Source organism: Crocodylus porosus, unplaced genomic scaffold, assembly GCF_001723895.1.
Source record: "Crocodylus porosus isolate Cpor-Errol unplaced genomic scaffold, CroPor_comp1, whole genome shotgun sequence".
Lineage (NCBI taxonomy): Eukaryota > Metazoa > Chordata > Crocodylia > Crocodylidae > Crocodylus > Crocodylus porosus.
In genome coordinates this window covers 39,301,833-39,319,306 of record NW_017728948.1, presented here as the reverse complement: position 1 = coordinate 39,319,306, position 17,474 = coordinate 39,301,833, and the positions used below count along the sequence as shown (strand labels likewise).

At 44.6% G+C, this 17,474-nt stretch overlaps 1 long non-coding RNA gene across 1 annotated transcript in view; it reads left to right on the top strand.

The window, feature by feature from the left end:
- The first annotated feature begins 4,859 nt into the window (after positions 1-4,859).
- Positions 4,860-17,474, top strand: part of LOC109321887 — a 20,632-nt gene continuing 8,017 nt past the window's right edge. The window contains exons 1-2 of the long non-coding RNA XR_002104193.1: positions 4,860-5,147; positions 10,077-10,081. This is a non-coding gene — a long non-coding RNA (uncharacterized LOC109321887). The remainder of the gene's footprint in view (positions 5,148-10,076; positions 10,082-17,474) is intronic.

The following is a 17,474-nucleotide window of genomic DNA, read 5'->3' as shown; positions in this document are numbered from 1 at the left end:
TGTGTGTGTATACTGGGCAGAGGTGGAATGGTGTGTTGCCCTGAAAGACTTTGACTTGTTTAAACTATGAAAACAGAAGCTGTGATGTTTGTTATATAAATATATAAGGAAGATACACACAAGGAATGAAGAAGAGCTATCTGGAAACCAGAGGGTATTTTCATTGCTTCTTAGAGGGCTTTAACAGCCACTCCGGGTGTGTCCAGACAAGCACGCATATGTGGTATGCAGTGGCATGATGCTAATACAGTGGCATACTGCTAATATGCATCATGGTGAGTGGGGAGGCTGACACCTAGGGATCCCAGTGTAAAAAAAAAAACCTGCAGCAGAAAAAGGTGGGGCAGCATGCACCACCTAAAAACCAGAGCCTGACCAGTTGGAGCCATGCTCTGGGTGCCGGCCAGGCTCCCTGGTGCCAGCTTGCCACCCACTGGAATACAGGGAAGTCCCCAGGAGGCCCAGGTAAGGCTGCTGGAGCCAGCCCAGGTGATGGTCCCAGCCTCACCTACCCCACCCAGGGCAACATTCCATGCACCAGAGCATGCATGCCCGGGTGTTCTTTAGGGGCAAGTAGCAGCAACACAAATTGTGCCTCTGCTATTAGTCCCCAGGTAAATGCATATGCCTGAACATCTGGATCCAGCTTTTGAGCCTTTTTGATTGGGTAAAATCTAAAACTAATAAATAAAATAAATCTCAAAAACTAGGTATTTTTAAAACAGGACATGAATGAACTATGAAAGGTGCTGTAGCATAGCGCTGTAGCAACATTGCCATATGGTGACATGTAGATGTGCCCCTCGAGCACCTTCTCAGTATATCCAATGCTTTACTGAAAGTTATTTCCACACCTAAGTTTATTTTTTTAGCTAGAGTTAAAAACAGGCTCCAGGTCTGTGAAACTGGAGCTATATTACCAGGAGCAGCTAGCAGAGTGCATAACTGTGGAAGAAAGAATAGCTTATTTAGTATTTATTAGTATTTATTATTTCTTATATTCTTATTTTACTTATTTATTATTTATTTTACGAGTCACCTGAAAGAAGAACTCCTCAAAGACTGCACCATCAAACCCTTGTTATACTTAAGACATATCAATGACATATTCATCATTTGGACTGAAAACCTGCAATGTCTGATTGAGTTCCATCAGAAATTCAACAACTATCACTGATCCATCAGACTGTCTCTTGAATACTCCAGCACCAACATTTCCTTTTTACACACTATGATCACTATCCAGGATGGTAAAATACAGACCACGATATACAAGAAACCTACATACAAATCTACACAGAACCAGCAATCACTCTAAACACACCAAGAAAGCTGTAATATACAGACAAGCCCTCAGATACCACTGAAATTGTACTGAGGAAATCACCCATGGTTGCCACCTCACAAATATCAAAAAGGCTTTCACTTGACAAGGGCACTCTTCCAGAGAGATAGATCTCATTCTTGAAAGAGCCACGTGGATACCATGTGAAGAACTGCTACAGTACAGAAGGAAGACCCCTGTGAATTGCACACCGGTGGTTATGACATATCACCCCTCCCTGGAACCTATATGGAAAATCTTCAAACAATTGCAACCCACATTAGAAGACACAGTTCTTAAAGATATTTTCCCAGAACCACCCACCCTAGCCTTGAAACAAGCACTGAGCCTTGCTAACCTCCGCCCCCAAAGCGAACTTCCCATGACACAAAACACGCTGAATGATCCAGACCATGCCTTGACAAGGAATGTAAAACCTGCCAACACATCTCCACCACCCCCACTATAACTACATCCCACAACAGAACCATCAGCATTCCTGGATCTTACAGCTTCACCTCCAGAAATGTAATGTATCTCATCCAATGCACCAAATGCCCTGATGGAAAATGTGACCAAACAACAACTGCATACCAGAATGAACATACACCAGAAATCTATCAAATACAAGAATACCCAATTACCTGTGGGGGCACATTTCTCACAAGAAAAACACTCTCTGTCTAATCTCTTGGTTCTAACCTCAAAGGGAATTTACAAAATACCTTTCATAGACAAGCCTATGAACTTCACATCATCAACCTACTGGATACAAAATTCATCGACTAAATATAGACATTGGATTTATGACACATTATAATCTGCCTAACATTTGGATTCCCAGGTACCTCTGCACTATTTACCAGCTACATTAATTCTCCTACCCCTCTCCCTCAAACCTGTCTCTCACCTACTGACTCCCCAGTTTACATCTTCACTGACTGGATTTCTTGCATGCATACTAGCCTTTGTCTTCTTACTATTCATTCCATCCAGGAGGAGCACAGACCAACTACAGATGTTTCCTCAGCCTGCGGAAGAGTATTTGTACTCAAAAGCTTGCAAAGAAGAAATTTGACAACTATTTGAGTTGGCTTAATAAAATACATCAGATTTACCAAAATAATCTTATCTAGCTTATTTAGTGGAACATTAAGGTAATTAAAATGGAGAGAGGGTTGTTAACACTTGTGGAATGAAAAGTTTAGAAGGAATCAGGTACATTACAATGATCCATGAAGTCAAGTGACACTCTCTCTCTGCTCCCTCAATACTGCTGCTATTGCCATACAGTTGGAACCGAAAGAGGGGCGGGGGGGCTGAAAATGCACCAGTGCATCCTCTGTGGTTATGCCTCTGTACATACCAGTAAGAGCCTGGACACCTAGGATGCATCCAGATGAGTGTGCATGTGCCTCTTGTGGTATATTTGCAACTCAGGCTCAAAATTTGATACCTGAATTTCTAAGTATCAAATAAAAACATTGTGGAAAAAAGCAGCACAGGGCATAGTTCCCCATAATTCTCTGAGGCACGCCAGGGTTTGGTTCTCTAGAGACACTCTGGTATCAGGTTAAGGCATCTCTATGGTGCCCCCTGCTACCCTAGCATGCTGCCTTGTATGCGAGTTGAGCAGGAGTGGCGCAAGGTTGTGACCTGAGCTGTCCCCAGTAAGTATGTGGGCCCTGAGTGGGTGTATGACAGCCCTGTGAGGGGACATATGTGCCATTCAGGGGGAGGTATGTGCCCTGTGGGGGAGGGGGCTGTGGGTCCTGTGGGGGGAAGCTGTAGGGTGACAGTACATGTGCTGTGAAGGGGGGGGCTGTACCCTATGGAGAGGCAGGGGACACACACCTCCTGAGAAGCCCTTCCCACACAGCCCCCCTACAACCACAGTCCTCCCACAATCCACCCACAACACCTACATTCCAAAGCCGCCTCCACAAACCCCTCACCCACATACCCAGCCACAAACTCCAAACCCCTGCACAAGCTGTATACCTCCAAACCTCACCCCCACAAATCCTACACCCATCCACAAACTCCCCCAACCTCTCCAATTGCTTTACACTTGTAAATATATCAATAAAACATTGCCCAAATATATCGATACAATATTTACCTCTCTTTATATAGTGGCACTTCATTTTAAAAGCGGAAAACCACAATTTTGGGTTTTTTAATGAAAGAATTTGGATTTCTTATCAGAGAAATGCAATTCTTAAACAGGAAACACCAGGATCTCTGCTGGTGAGACAAGTGGCAATGTAGCAGAACCCCCAGTTGTTCTTTTTTTTTTTTAATTTAAAAATACATTTCCTCCCCTTCCCCTAACCATTTCTGACCTTTTTTCTCCCTCTCTATTCCCTATAGATAAGTATAAGTGAGCTAAGACAGTATAAGCTTCAGCATTTTATTTTGGTAGCAAGTTGTTTTTGTTTTATTTATTTTTTTCTCCTTCTTTTCAAATAAGTGCCCTGTTATGGATATCCACTGTTTTATATTGTATAATTATGTTTATATTGAGTTTTACTTTTCTATATTACTGTTTGACTGATAAGATATGATTTAGGCCTGCATATGTAAGTTAGTATAAGTCATGTCAAGTCTCCATCTTGTGTCCACTGCTCGTCTGTGGGTGTGTATGTGTGTGTATGCATACCTAATTGAGTTTTGAGTGTGTTTATGTGCAATTGTACACCTTGCGCTCCTGTCTAACAGTGTGATATTGAGATCCTGAGAGCTGGTTTGACTCCAGAGGGTAACAGTGAGACTCAAGCAGAGCAGCACTGTGGACTCAGATGGCGCGCAGACAATGACCTCTTGTCATCTAGGCCAAGAGGACATGCTTTGACAGTTCAAAGCAGGCCACCTCAAAGAGAACATCTTTTTGGAGATAGCTGTCCAAATGGAAGAGTGGGGGCACCCCATCTGGGTCTGGCAGGGGTGCACCCTTAGGGCTGCAGGTCCAGGGGAGTGGATGGTGTCATAGAAGAGAGCAGTCCCCCCACTTCCAGACTGCTGCATTGGGTAGAGGGTGTAGAGGCCACTCCAGGTTAGGGCTGCTTCAGCAGTCCAGCTGACACAAGGGGTAGTGTCTCCAGATACCAAGTGGCCAGGCCTCAGAAGCTCCTCTCTATTTGCATCCTTCATGTATCATGGGCTCTAAGGCCCACCTGGCTAACTAATAGCCCCTACTGTGTGGGGCCAATGGGTGAAAGATGCAGCAGAATTCTTGGGAAAAATAAGGCAAAAAAACAGAATAGGAGCGTTGTGTGGGGCAAATGGTCAAAATGTGAAAATAAGTGCATCTGAGGGGGACACCAACCAGAGGCCCCCTGGTTACAGCAACTAATCCTGAAAGGCATCCAAGGATCCGGTGGATGCCGCCCACTGATGCTCCCTCTGGAGATGTGTACGAACAAGTGAGAGGAAAGCAGCCCCACAGTCTCTGGTCACCTTCCTGGCCAAAGTCTCCTTCCTGTCAAATACAGGGCCCACATGGCCATGGACAAGAGAAGGTTGATTAGGAGGTCCCAGGTCTTGGTGGGGCCATGGATTGGGTGACCAAAAACAAAAGGGTGGGTGGTAAAATTCAACCAGAACCCCAAAAGGAGGCTCTGGAGGTGAAGGGGTTGCAGCCTGGCACACTTGAGGATCATGTGCACCAGGGTCTCCCTCTGCCTGCAGAAGGGCTAGGAAACCAGAGTGTCCATGAAGCTCACAACATACACGCCCATGGTGATGGCTTCATGGAGGAGCCACCACCTGAGGTTCCCAGTGGCTTGTGGGATGAGGGTGGAGTACAGACTCAGCCACTGGGGTGCCCCACTCGTGCCCTCACTGAGCAGGTTCCACCACTTGGTGTCTCGGTGGGATACGAGGGTGGCATGATGGACAGTGCGGCACACAAGCATGAAGAGGTGACGGTGATGGACAGTGGAAAAGTGAACCGTTCTGGTGTCCTCCAGCCAGCTCATGTGGTGGAGCAGGGAGCACGATGAAGCTGGGCAAGGCACTGGCCCCATGACAAATTCCAGTGGGCTGGAGGACACAGGAGGGCAGGGGCAGGAGCGGGGAACACCGCTATGCAGAACCTGGTCAACAAAAGCAAGGGTATCAGGAAGTAGTGCAGATTTCACCTCCTGGACCAGATGGCAGGTTGCACGTGATGTGGGTAGACCCATGCACTGGGCCAACGCAGAGGGGTCCATCCACTCCTGCTTATCATAATCCAGAAGGTCTCCAATATGAATGACACCAGCCAGGATCAACCTCTGTCACAACTGGGGCATCTCTGCTGTCAGCACCTCCAGCTAGGGGTTCCAGAGGAGGGGCTTGATGATCAGGTTTGCACCCTGGGTGACTGTTACGGGAGACCTGGAGGTGAAGACCATCCTCCAGGCACAGAGAAGGTCTTGGCAGAAATCTGGCAGCCATCGCAGGTCCTGCAGGGAGGAGCCCTGCAGGCTGAGGAGCTGCCAGTGACAGTGGCCAAAGGTCTTGACCCAGTTGACCCGGGCAGAGGAGGCCACTGAGTACAAGGCCTGGCAGGTCTCCACCCACATCAGGTCTCCTGAGTCCTGGACCATGAGGTGTACATTGTCAGCATATTCTGATGGGACCAGCTGTACTGCCATAGAGCATCAACCCCACCACCTGCTTCTGCAGGAGAACAAGGAAGGGCTCCAGGGCCAAGGCGTACAGCAGGCCTGACAGCAGGCAGCTTTATAGTTTCATAGTTGGTAGGGTCAGAAGGGACCTGAGCAGATCATTAAGTCCGACCTCTTGCCATGGCAAGAAAAAGTACTGGGGTCAAATAAGCCTGAATGGGACGGGCTCCATCAGAGTCCCGTTGAGCTTGACCAAATATTCTGCAGAGGTGTAGAGCACCTGGAGGGTCTGCACAAAATGGGGCCCAAAGCCAAAGGCCTGCAGCATACCTGTGAGGTACCTGTGATCCACTCTGTCAAATGCCTTCTCCTGGTCCAGGGATAGGAGGGCAAAAAACAGGCCCTTCTGGTGTGCTAGCTCCAGGAGGTCCTGAACCAGGTACAGGTTGTTAAAAATGGAATGTCCAGGTACCATGTACAGCTGGTCAGGGTGGATCACGTTCGTCAGCACAGACCGCAGGCGCAACAAAATGGCCTTCATTACCACCTTGTAGTCTGTGCAGAGGAAGGACACAGGAAGCCAATTCCTTAGGTCACAGGGATTGCCGTTTGGCACGAGGGTCAGCACAGCCCTCCAGCATGACAAGGGGAGCTCCCCATTTCCCTAAGATTTGGGCCAAACCACAGTATGACGACCAGAACCAGAGGGATTAATAAGGAATAAATATGTACTTCTTGGAGGCATTTGGTATTTTGCCTAAACAGGTGATATTAGTTAATATAAAGCTTGTAAGTTTGTAAACTGCAAATGTAACTTGTCTGTCATAAGTTTAACCAAAATGATAAATTAACTGTTCGTGGAATTGACTGGGCCCCATAGGCAAAGCTGTAGCTGCGAGATTAAGAGCCCTAATAGTTTTTTGCTCAGGGTTCAGTCTTGATGATAAAACTGGATCCAACTGTGTGGCACACCCAACACGTTCCAGAAAAGCACATCCCAAGAAAGCATATTCAAATTAAGCCTAAAAGGAGTTGGAGCTTAGGCAGTCAATGTCAATTTCAAACCTAAAGGTGCTACATCTTAACTTGCTGATTGGATAAACCAAAGTCTGGTTAGTAACCTTTTATGATAATTTTAACACCTTTCAATCCCATAGGGTAACAGCTATAGTGTAACATTGTGAGTGGCTCTAAAGCCAACATATTAGCATAAAACTAGGTATAAAAAGTGCATGCATCAGGTAATCAGCAGGAAGGAGGGAACAGAACAGTCATTTCTGTTTCACACCTGACTCCCGGTGTGAATGAGGATCAGATTCTGATCAAGGGAACTTCCCCAGTAATCCCTCTGATAGCATCGATCCGGGACTCCTGACTTCGCTGGAATCACTTGATGCACACGTGGCATTGAGGGACTATCGATAAGTTGCCAACCCATGTATGTCTATCTGTTGTTTTGAACAGCCCAGTGGCTAATACACTCGGAGTGCCCAGTTGGCCTGCGACAGAATTGATCTATCTATCTGTTGTTATTATCTGTATTTACTATTAGCTCTTTAATACTGCATGATCTGCTTATCACATTTATCTTTCTGTTAACTGTTGTGTGTGTGTAAGCTATAATAAATTTGCCTTTATGAACTGAATCAAGCAGCCCAGTTGGCCTGTGATAAAATTGATACACTCAGTGCCCAGCTGGCCTGTGACACTCCAGCAAGGTCCAGGTCAAGGACATCCCAGAAAGCCCGGTAGAACTCCTAGGTCAGCCCATCAATGACCAGAGCTTTGTTGCCAGACATCAGCCAGAGGGTGGCTGAAAACTCAACCAGAGAGGGAGGAGCTTCCAGCCAGTCCCAGTAACCCTTTGCTGACCTGTGATAGTCCCTGCCGCAGGGTCTTACAGGCCTCAGCATCGGTCAGATCCAAGGAGAAGGGCTCTTCATAGAAGGCCCGTGCATGCTGGCACATCTTGCCTGGATCCGTAAGGGGGTGCTGTCACCCACCAGAAGGCAGATGATTTACTTCCCTCTCTATGGCATAGAAGAAGCGGGAGCTGTGGTCCATCTTCTGAAGGAGCTGGACATGTAAGCAGACAAACGTGCTGCAGGCATGGTGGTCACACAGAGCATGAAGCTCTTCCTACCTCTCCAATACTCTCCACAGAGGGATAGGTTGGTTGGGCTGGTGGCCAGGCACCTCTCTAGCTCTAGCACTTCCAGCTTGAGCTGCTCCTGGACTGCATCCCTCTGCCGAGTGTGCCACTGAATGTAGACGTGGCAAAAAAGCCAGATACGCACCTTCCCCACATCCCACCATTTCCGAGCCAAGGGCAAAGGCTGCCCATTACTCCAACGAGGCCAGCTAGAACTCCCAGAAAGCTTCCCTGAAGCCCACATCCTCCAGCAGGCCAACCACAGACACCCAGGCCCCATCATGGCATGGCCCAGACAAGGTGGGCAGGCTCTTAGTTATGGCTGGGGTGCCAGAGGGGCCTAAGGGAGGTGGGGCTCTGGTGGTAGGGGCACCTCTTTTTCCAGTGGGATCTGCAGATGCCCTCCCAGCCTGGATCATGGGGCACTCATGATGCAAGTGCCCTAGGGCACAGCACCAGAAGCACTGCAGGTCCCCCAATGTATAGAAAACCCTCACCAGGGCCCCCTGATAAGGAATTACCAGGCACCCCTCAGCCTTCAGCCACGCATCCACCGCCAGCTGGATCATGACTTGGTGACAGAAAGAGCACATGTGGCAGAGGCTAGGGTGTCAGCACCTCAGTGAGAGAGCCCAAGCTGGAAAGGCAAGCAGTGGAAGGTCCAGGCCCCCTAGCTTTGGGTCTCTGTGCAGCTGCCTGTGCATAGCTGCAGTTCCTCCCCCAGGGGGCCATGTTGGTGGGGCCTGAGCTAGGGCCAGGGATAGGCTGAGCAGGTGTGCTGGCTGGTGTAGCGCATTTGGTCCTGTCAGGTGCTGGTGGTCTAGGCTTCAGGGCAGGGCCCTTGCCCTTCCCAGCCCCAGCTGTGGAGGAGGCTGAAGAGGAGCCCTTCCCATTACCTTTGCCCTTTGTCCCTGATGATGGGAGAAGGGGTTTGGGAATCCATCGGGGGGGGGGGGGCTGGCCAGGGGTAACCCCCTGGCCCTGTTGGCTCCCTACCAGAGTCCCAACTGTCCCTGCAGTGGAAGTTGTAGGCTTCTCCACCCCTGGAGGAGGTTGGTTGGACTCTGCCTGCAGGGTGGAGGCTGCAGGGCCATGCAACTCCTTGGGGGCTTGGCTGGGATTTCACCCCCATAGTGGGGGCTGAAGGAAGCTCTGTGGGTGCATCTGCCTCCCCCCTGCCAGAAGATTCCTGCCCTACCATCATTTTACATGAGGGCAGGGAAGACAATAAAGAAAAAACAAATTATCCCATGGGCCTGGTGAATCTAGTAGGGGTAGGCTGGGGTCTACAGCTCCACAGGAAAAAAAAAAGATGAAAAAAACATGAGAGGCCTATGCTTTGAAGGCTTGTGGGGGAGGGGGAAAACACACACACAAGGGCTGGGGAAACTTGAGCTGGCTTACTCAGCCACACAACAAACACCAGGTCCGGGGGCATGGACCACAGGACTTGCCACACAAGGGCAAAAAACACACAGGGAAGGCTACTGAGGCAGGTTTAAAAAATGACTGGAGGGGCTTTGTTTGTGGAAGATCTGTCCAGAATCCCCTCAGGCCTTCAGCTCGTCCCTCACCAGCAGGGCAGTAGCAGGAAGACAAATCAGGATCAGAGGGAGCTGTGGGGGAGGGTAGGAGCAGTTAGTCAATGAGGAAGTGATCCAGTGCAGGTGTAGTGTCAGGTGGTGCAGCAGGGAATCTCCCACTCTCCTGAGAGGGGTCAGAAGCAGAAACAATGGTGGCAGCAACAGCAGCAGTGATGGTAGGAGCTGTCCAGTTCAGCCACTCAGGGTGTGCTTCTGGTGAAAGTGGAGGCGAAGGTGGGGGTGGCCTGCCAAGGCCACTGGGGCAGACAAGGTTTCCTTAGGCTCCGGCAGTGATGGTGGGTGAGGGGCATACAGGCAGCTCAGGCTCCCTCCTCAGGCTGTCGCCTGAATGCAGCTTGATGGCAGGCTGGGCAGCAGACAGTAACAGGGGTGCAGAAGCTGAGGTGTGGTGCTGGGGTGCAGTGCAGTGCAGTGGGCTTCTCCCTGAGGGGGGCAGCAGCATGTAGCAAAGGACCCCCCCCCACCAGGGGGGCAGCAAACAGCAGCAGCAGCCCAAGGCAGGAAGGGGTGCAGCCAACTTACTACAAAATCTCTGAGACCAAGCCAGCAGCTAATAGTAGCCAGAGGCAAGAATAGACCTAGCCATCTTCTCCCCAGAAGCTCCTGAGACCAAGTTTACAGCAACCAGCTGCAGCAGCGGCCTGGGACAGGAAGGGGCATGGCCAACTTCCTCCCAGAGGCTCCTCCTCCAGAAGCTCCTGAGGGCAAGTAGCCTTGAGCTGGTTGCCAGGGCAGTTGTATACTGCTGAGGTCCCAAGCTCTAGTTCCTCCTGGCTGCAGATCAAGCTGGCCAGGGTCATTCTGCCCAAATTGGTACAAATTGCCCCACACCAAAGGGCAAGTCTGGGCACATTCAGGATAAGAATCCCTGGCTCAGATTTGTGCCATTCCTATTTGAGCTGCTGCAAGTGCACCTGCCTGCATGTGTGGACACACCCTTAGGGTGTAGTTATCCTTTAGAATTGTTATGCATCAATTTTAAGGAATGTTAGCTGGTGTTAACATTAGCACATGCTGTGAGCAGTCACATGTTAGAGATTAATATTTCCTATAATGTATTAACTGAACTGCCTTTAGAGGGCTGGTGAACAAAGTTGTGAATAAGAGCTGCCAAGTTGGTTCTATGCCTTCCCAGTTTGCCTGCTCTCCAGGGCAATGATGGCTGCCCAGATTAGTAGCCTGCCAGCCCCCTGTAGCCCTCATCAGGCCCACCACTGTGGATGGCCCCCATTCACCCCAGATCCCTGCTCACTCCCCCCATCCCTACAGCTCTTGGCTCACCTGCAGCTGCACCTGCAGCTGTCCTAGGGTAAGAGGCAGGGAAGGGGAACCCACTTGCTGCCACTGCCACTCTCTGGGTAATGTGACCTTTCTTCCTTCCGAGATTCTCAGTCTCTTCATGATCATGACTAAACCTTATATTGTACACTTAAATGTTTTGGATTATTTTAGGGGCCCAGAATGCAGAGGTTCTGAATCAGAAAATAAAATGGGTCAAATCCCTTTCATTATCATTTGAACTTCATTCAAACATGAATATTATTTTATGTTCCAAAACTGAATTTCTTAACTGAATGCTTATTTTGTATAGACCCACAAATGACTTGTATGCATTTCTAAACTATTCACTAGTGCCAAAACCTGAATTCTGTTTAAATATACCAGCCTATATTATGTTGTATGAGACTGACTGCTTTTGCACCAGACATTCAACATTCCCTGATTACATTACCAATACATGGCTTACAAAGCAGTGAAAAGTGTATCCCAGTTTAGTTCAAAAATTTGAAGAGAAACTGCTGTTGATTTCCAGGAACAACTATTCTGACATTTTGATTGTGTGTTCACTCTCACCCAAAAAAGCTGCCCTTTGATTCTGCTGAAGCTGGAAGCATTTGTCATTAAATCTGTGCAGTTCATTTGACCTCATCTTCTGCACAGTTATTCTTTGTCAATTTTTTATAGCCCTGTGCTCAAAAATATTAATTTGATTATACTGCAGAAGTAAAATGCTGTTTTTTGTGCCTCTGCTTCTTTTACTTTCTATGCAGTTCTGGAAAATATGTACATAAATTGGGTAAACAGAGTTAATGCTTACAGCATTCAATTCTTAAACATGCTGTATGCTTGAGACTTTTTAGAACCCTGCAAGGGGAAATATTCAAAGACAGAAAGGGGAGCTAGGCACCCTACTAGTATTGGAAGTGAATGTGAAGGGAACTTCTAAATCCATATGGGTTTTTAATTAATCATTTCCACCTATACTTTATTCTGTAAAACAAAGTAATTTACATCTCCTGATTTTGCATATGTAGAGAACATAGGAAAGACTACCTTGTTATTCCATGAAACACTATTTTATCAGCAAGAAAATATCAAAGATAATCCTGCTGTGTCGGAATTTGTGTTTGTTTTAAATTGCCTATGCTGCAGTTGAATAGGGCATAGGGCGTATCTCAGAATTGGTAACTTTGCTTAGTCAAGAATAGAAAGCAGTACTTCTTGTAACATGGAAAAAACAGAACTGGTTAAGAAGATTATTGTATATATTCCAACTGCTCAGTGCTCAGGCATCACAGTGAAAAGCCAAATAGATAGTTCATGCGAGGATTCTGAAAACAGCTAATTCAGTATGGTTCCATAAATGGCTATGACTGAAACAGATCATATGGAAAGAGATTTATGTACTAAAGTTTCTGTGGAAGTTATCCCACTTTCAAACTCTTGGACCTCTGTCAGGAAGAGTCCTCTGACTCCCCACTGGTGCAATTGTGCAATCAGTGTTAACTGGAAAAGCACTTTTCTTTACAAGTCCATCCAGCAACAGAAGAAAGCTTTGGACAATATGCAGGATAAATCACAGCAACCCTGGGATTTAGCTGGGCAGCACACAATAGCTTAGGCATAATGCCACAGACCCAAACATAAAAAGTTGTATCAACAACCAAAACCTTATTTGGTAAGATAGTTAACCCACCACACAAAGCATACAGAACTAACAAATTAGGGGAAAAAAGCCCCACAAAATTAAATTGGCATTTAAGATTTTACTGTACAGGTTATTAACTATGCAGACAGAACAGTGGTATGACACATACTACTTCTTTTTGTAAACAATAATTTTCAATGCTGTCCTTTAACTTACACTAATTAAATTGTATTATGCTAATCTTTACTATGTCACTAACAATCAACTCCCAGTACTTCTAACATTCTTTCTGCTCCCCTGACACCTGAAAAGAAGAAAAAGGCAAGTTATTAGTTTGCCTCATCCTCCAGGACTCTGCTTGTTTGCCCCTGAGGTCCTGTCACTCTGAACATCAACTTTTGTTACTTTAATCAGGTTGCACTTTCAATATTCCCCCTCTGACTCTGAATCTATCAAGTCATCAGTAACCAAGAGTGTTTGTGAAACCAATAAAACAGGCTTTAATATCTTAATCCTGTCAGTCAATTATATTATAGTCACATCCTTAGTTCAACTACACATCCTTATGCCTGATAAGTCTTTTGGCATTCTTCCTCCTGTGGGAGGCCAAACGCAGATTCTAAATGATATTTCTCCCTGGACAAGGCTAAAGGAGAAAATGTTTGGATATCTCATTTCAGTACTGCTACAGAAAACAATTAAATCACACTGGCAGTGGCAGAAATGTTCCACAATGGTGTGGTCAAGGAGATAAGAGGCCAGATCCTCAGCTAATGAAAACTGACATATTTCCAAAGTGCCAATTTACACCAGCTGTGGATCCCAGTCAGTCTCTTTTTCTCCAAGCAACTCTAGCCACTGGCAAGCTCTTTAGCAATATTTTCACATTTTGCTCACTTTCTGAATAATTTAAAATATGACAATTTTAGAAGCCAGATGCCTCTGTAATATCTATGGTGAGCACAAGGGTGGGATTTTCGAAGTGATTAAGTGACTTAAATCTGAAGATCCAATTAATTTGTACAGGGATCTTTACTAAAAAGTCACTTAGGCTCTTTTGAAAACCCCACCCCAAGTTAATATGCAAAATAAAAAATAACTCATTTTAAGATAATTAAACCTCAATGTTTAGCTATGCAAGAGGTAGAATATGCCACTGAGGTGCAGAATGCAGTGGTGTACATTTTCTTGTGCAAAATTAAAATTTAATTTACAAAGCGAATGGTTGGACACACAGTATTTCATGGGGCGGGGAGGAGAGTGTCACACGTATCACGGCATAGGAAGGTATCAAAAGTCCTCTGCCTGACATTATATCTATGACTGACATGATTTATAATGCATAGGAGTGACATCACTCAGAAAATTACAAAATACAGCCACTGGAAATTGTTGCAGGAGTTGAAGAAATGGCCACGGACACTGTGAGGCACTGATATCGAAACAGGAAACAAAAGCTGATTCTTCTCACAGGTGGAGAAAGTGACAATTTGAGAACTGAGGAGAGCCAACCAGTGGAAAGACAGCAGATCGAAGTGACCAAGGAAATAAAAGCCTCAAGAGATGGGAAGGAGAAAGAGGACATTTTGTAAAAGAAATGGAGAAAGCAAAGAAATACTTGGAGCCACCTTATGAGGCAGGAAAATGAACAACAATCCAAAGACACTGTAGAAAGGAAAAAGAGCAGCAGGAGTAAATGTCAAAAGAGAAGGCACATAAGCAATAGGGAGGGATCTGAGTAGAAAGTAATAATAGATGACATTTAATAATTTAATTAGTATATATTATAACTTATATAATAATATCAAGATAATAATACAAATAATAGAAAGTGTTACATGCTGAGAGTGAGAGAGAGAGAGAATGAACTTTCTGGGTAATGCATCCATGAGTTTCAGACACATTTTACGTAACAGAAAAAAGATACTGTACTCTGAAGTTCTAATTCTTTCTAGCCTGTAAACATAAAGCACTCTGGTTTCTCTCTTAAGGTTTATGTCACTAGTACATCTCAATAGCACCCCTCTACCCACCCATTCAGTTGCTTCTAGTTTGTTTCATATGTATGTGTTTGGCTGTCTTTTATCCAGCCAGATAGAGATAATTAAAAAAAGAACACTATATCTTCCCTGGCACATTTCTTTGGCCTTTGTGCTTATTAGTCCTTTCCTATTTTTAAAGACAATGTGTATTTATGTGTGTATAAATATATTGTAGATGATTCATGTGGCTTTGTTATAAAAGAACCCAGCTGTATCTTATGACATGACAATTTTTAGAAGGCAAAAATTGTAAAGCTTTAGTAAATATGCTGAGATAATGAATATATACGTTCTATGTTACACTGGCGAGCTGCACTATAAAATAATTTCTGTGAGAGAAATAAAAACATTCAGAATAGCATTAAAAGGAAACATCTTACTCTCTACATCATACAATGTAATAAATCAAAAAATAAATTGCAATCATTTCTGCAGTAAAATAATTCCACAGTGTAATGCACAAAAGTAGTTTCCTGAGCGCACAAAATCTACAAATCTGTTTTCATTATATGACGGAGTTGGAGGATCCGTAGAATATTATCTTGTCTTTAAAGTCACAGTCAATTATCCACTGATGTTCAAGAGAGCTTATTTAAAATGCAGGTAGCAGGACACTATTACATTCCTATAAAAACACATCTTTGCTTGTATAAAAACAAATAAAAAATACCCATAGCATTACTTTAAATCGGTGAAACAGCAATAGTGCACACATCTCATTGCATCGGGTCATGTTGTACAAAGCTATCAAATTCAAAAGCTATTTTTGAGCACTCATTGCCAGTGGGTTATTACCTGCAAGCAGTGAGTCTTTTACTGTTATCCATGGGAAGAAGTCAGTGGCAGGTGTTCTGCTGCTGGCATATCTCTTCTTTAGAATTTATAGGATTCTTTCTTTCTCAGGGAATATTCCATTAGATGCTATTATGGCCCTACATGCATAGTCAATAGACAGAGACTGAAACATCAAAGAAGAAAACAGTTTCCTATTTTCTCCTACTCTGCAAACTGTAAGTAAATAGAATATTTTACTATAATTCCTGCTGCAAGAGAGTATGACATACAGTACACTGCCACTGAAAGTTATATTAAAAAACACAACGTACATTGCAAAACAACCTGTTCATTATTATGCCACTGACTTACACTTAAAAGTGCATAACTGGGCAATTTTCAGACACTTCCCAAAATCCTGAATAAATCAGAAAAAGTTTTTCCGACAAAATTCTGCCTGTTAAAGAAAGTCTGCGTCATGAAAGTACATGTTACATACATTATATGCTTTTCACACACACACACATATCTGACAGAGGACAGTGTGGGGATATAAGTTGATTCCTTGAAATGACATGACAATGCCACTTCTAGTCCAAGAGATTTATTGATTCAAATATAACAGGTTGTCAGACCATCCATCATTTCTTTTCTATAAAAGCATGCACCTCAAAAGGAGGGAAAATTGTTTGTGTGTTTATATAGGTAAATGTATCTATATAAATATAAATATATCTAGCTCTATAGATAGATTCACCCCCCACCCACACACACACGTATGTATGTATGTATGTTCCTCTCTCCCTCACTATTCTGGTAGCAGAAAAGAACAGAAATATGTCTTAATTAGCCACTTTGAAGGTTTTCTTTGAATAGGAGGTTCCCCATATGGCATAAATCAGTTGTAATAAGCATTGTACAACCTGTTCCTGACCCTCAGGGACTTCCTGGACCTACCTAATTCTAAATTAGAAAGCAAGTTCTACATTTTCCCCCATCAGGTAAGCAAATTCTGGCTGAAATAGGACTAACAGTTTTACCCAACATTTGGAGATTTACAAAGATATTTCTTTATCTATGGAAGTAAATGCATTTATTTTGCGTGGTCTTCTGCCTTCCTCATCCTTCACTCCCAACTCAAATACCATTAAATAAGTTCTCAACCAGGGTGCCAAAGGCCACCACAGGTGCCTTGAGATCCATGAATCGCAAGATAAACACAGTGATTTCCAATAGAAGTCCACAGTTGTAGCCTTTCTGCATTCTTTGAAACAGAAATACTGCTCTATTATTTTACTGTAGCCAAAATGAGTGAAAATTAAGAGTTGGTACTGTCTGAGGGGTGACTCAGAGTCTATCCAGCACAATGTCAAGTATACCCCTGGGTGCTTTGAATCTAAAGAAGTTGGGAACCACTTATATAGATCCTTCAATAGAGAATAATGTCCTAATTTACATTCATTATATCAGCTGGAATACAAATAGCCAACCATCTCTGTCACACTTTTTTGGTGAGATGTGGCAAATGAGATATCTAAGTGACATGAAAAGCATCAGGTTATTCCATAATAATAATACAATTTAATTAATTCATTATTTTACGTGAAGGGAACATTTTTTGCTGGCGGTTGAGAATACCTATGACATTTAATTCAGATGTTCAATTGATGCAATGATAATAGCAAATACCTTTAGTCAAATAAAGTCCTAATAGAATTTTGTTATAATACAGATTACCTCATGGATGTCCATTTGCCTTAAAGGTTTTGGTAAAAGAGGTGGTAGTGGTTGTTGTAGTGTAAGGAAAGTATATGTAGAGATACAATACCAAATATGATATATTTTTCATCAGATATAAAGAAAGTAATGCTATGCAAGAAGTAGAAAAATCAAAAAGACATTGAATGCAATTGTAAAAGTTTCATTGCTCATAGTTTCATAGTTTCATAGTAGCTCGAGTCGGAAGGGACCTAGGTAGATCATCTAGTCCGACCCCCTGCCTTGGCAGGAAAGAGCACCGGGGTCAGATGACCCCG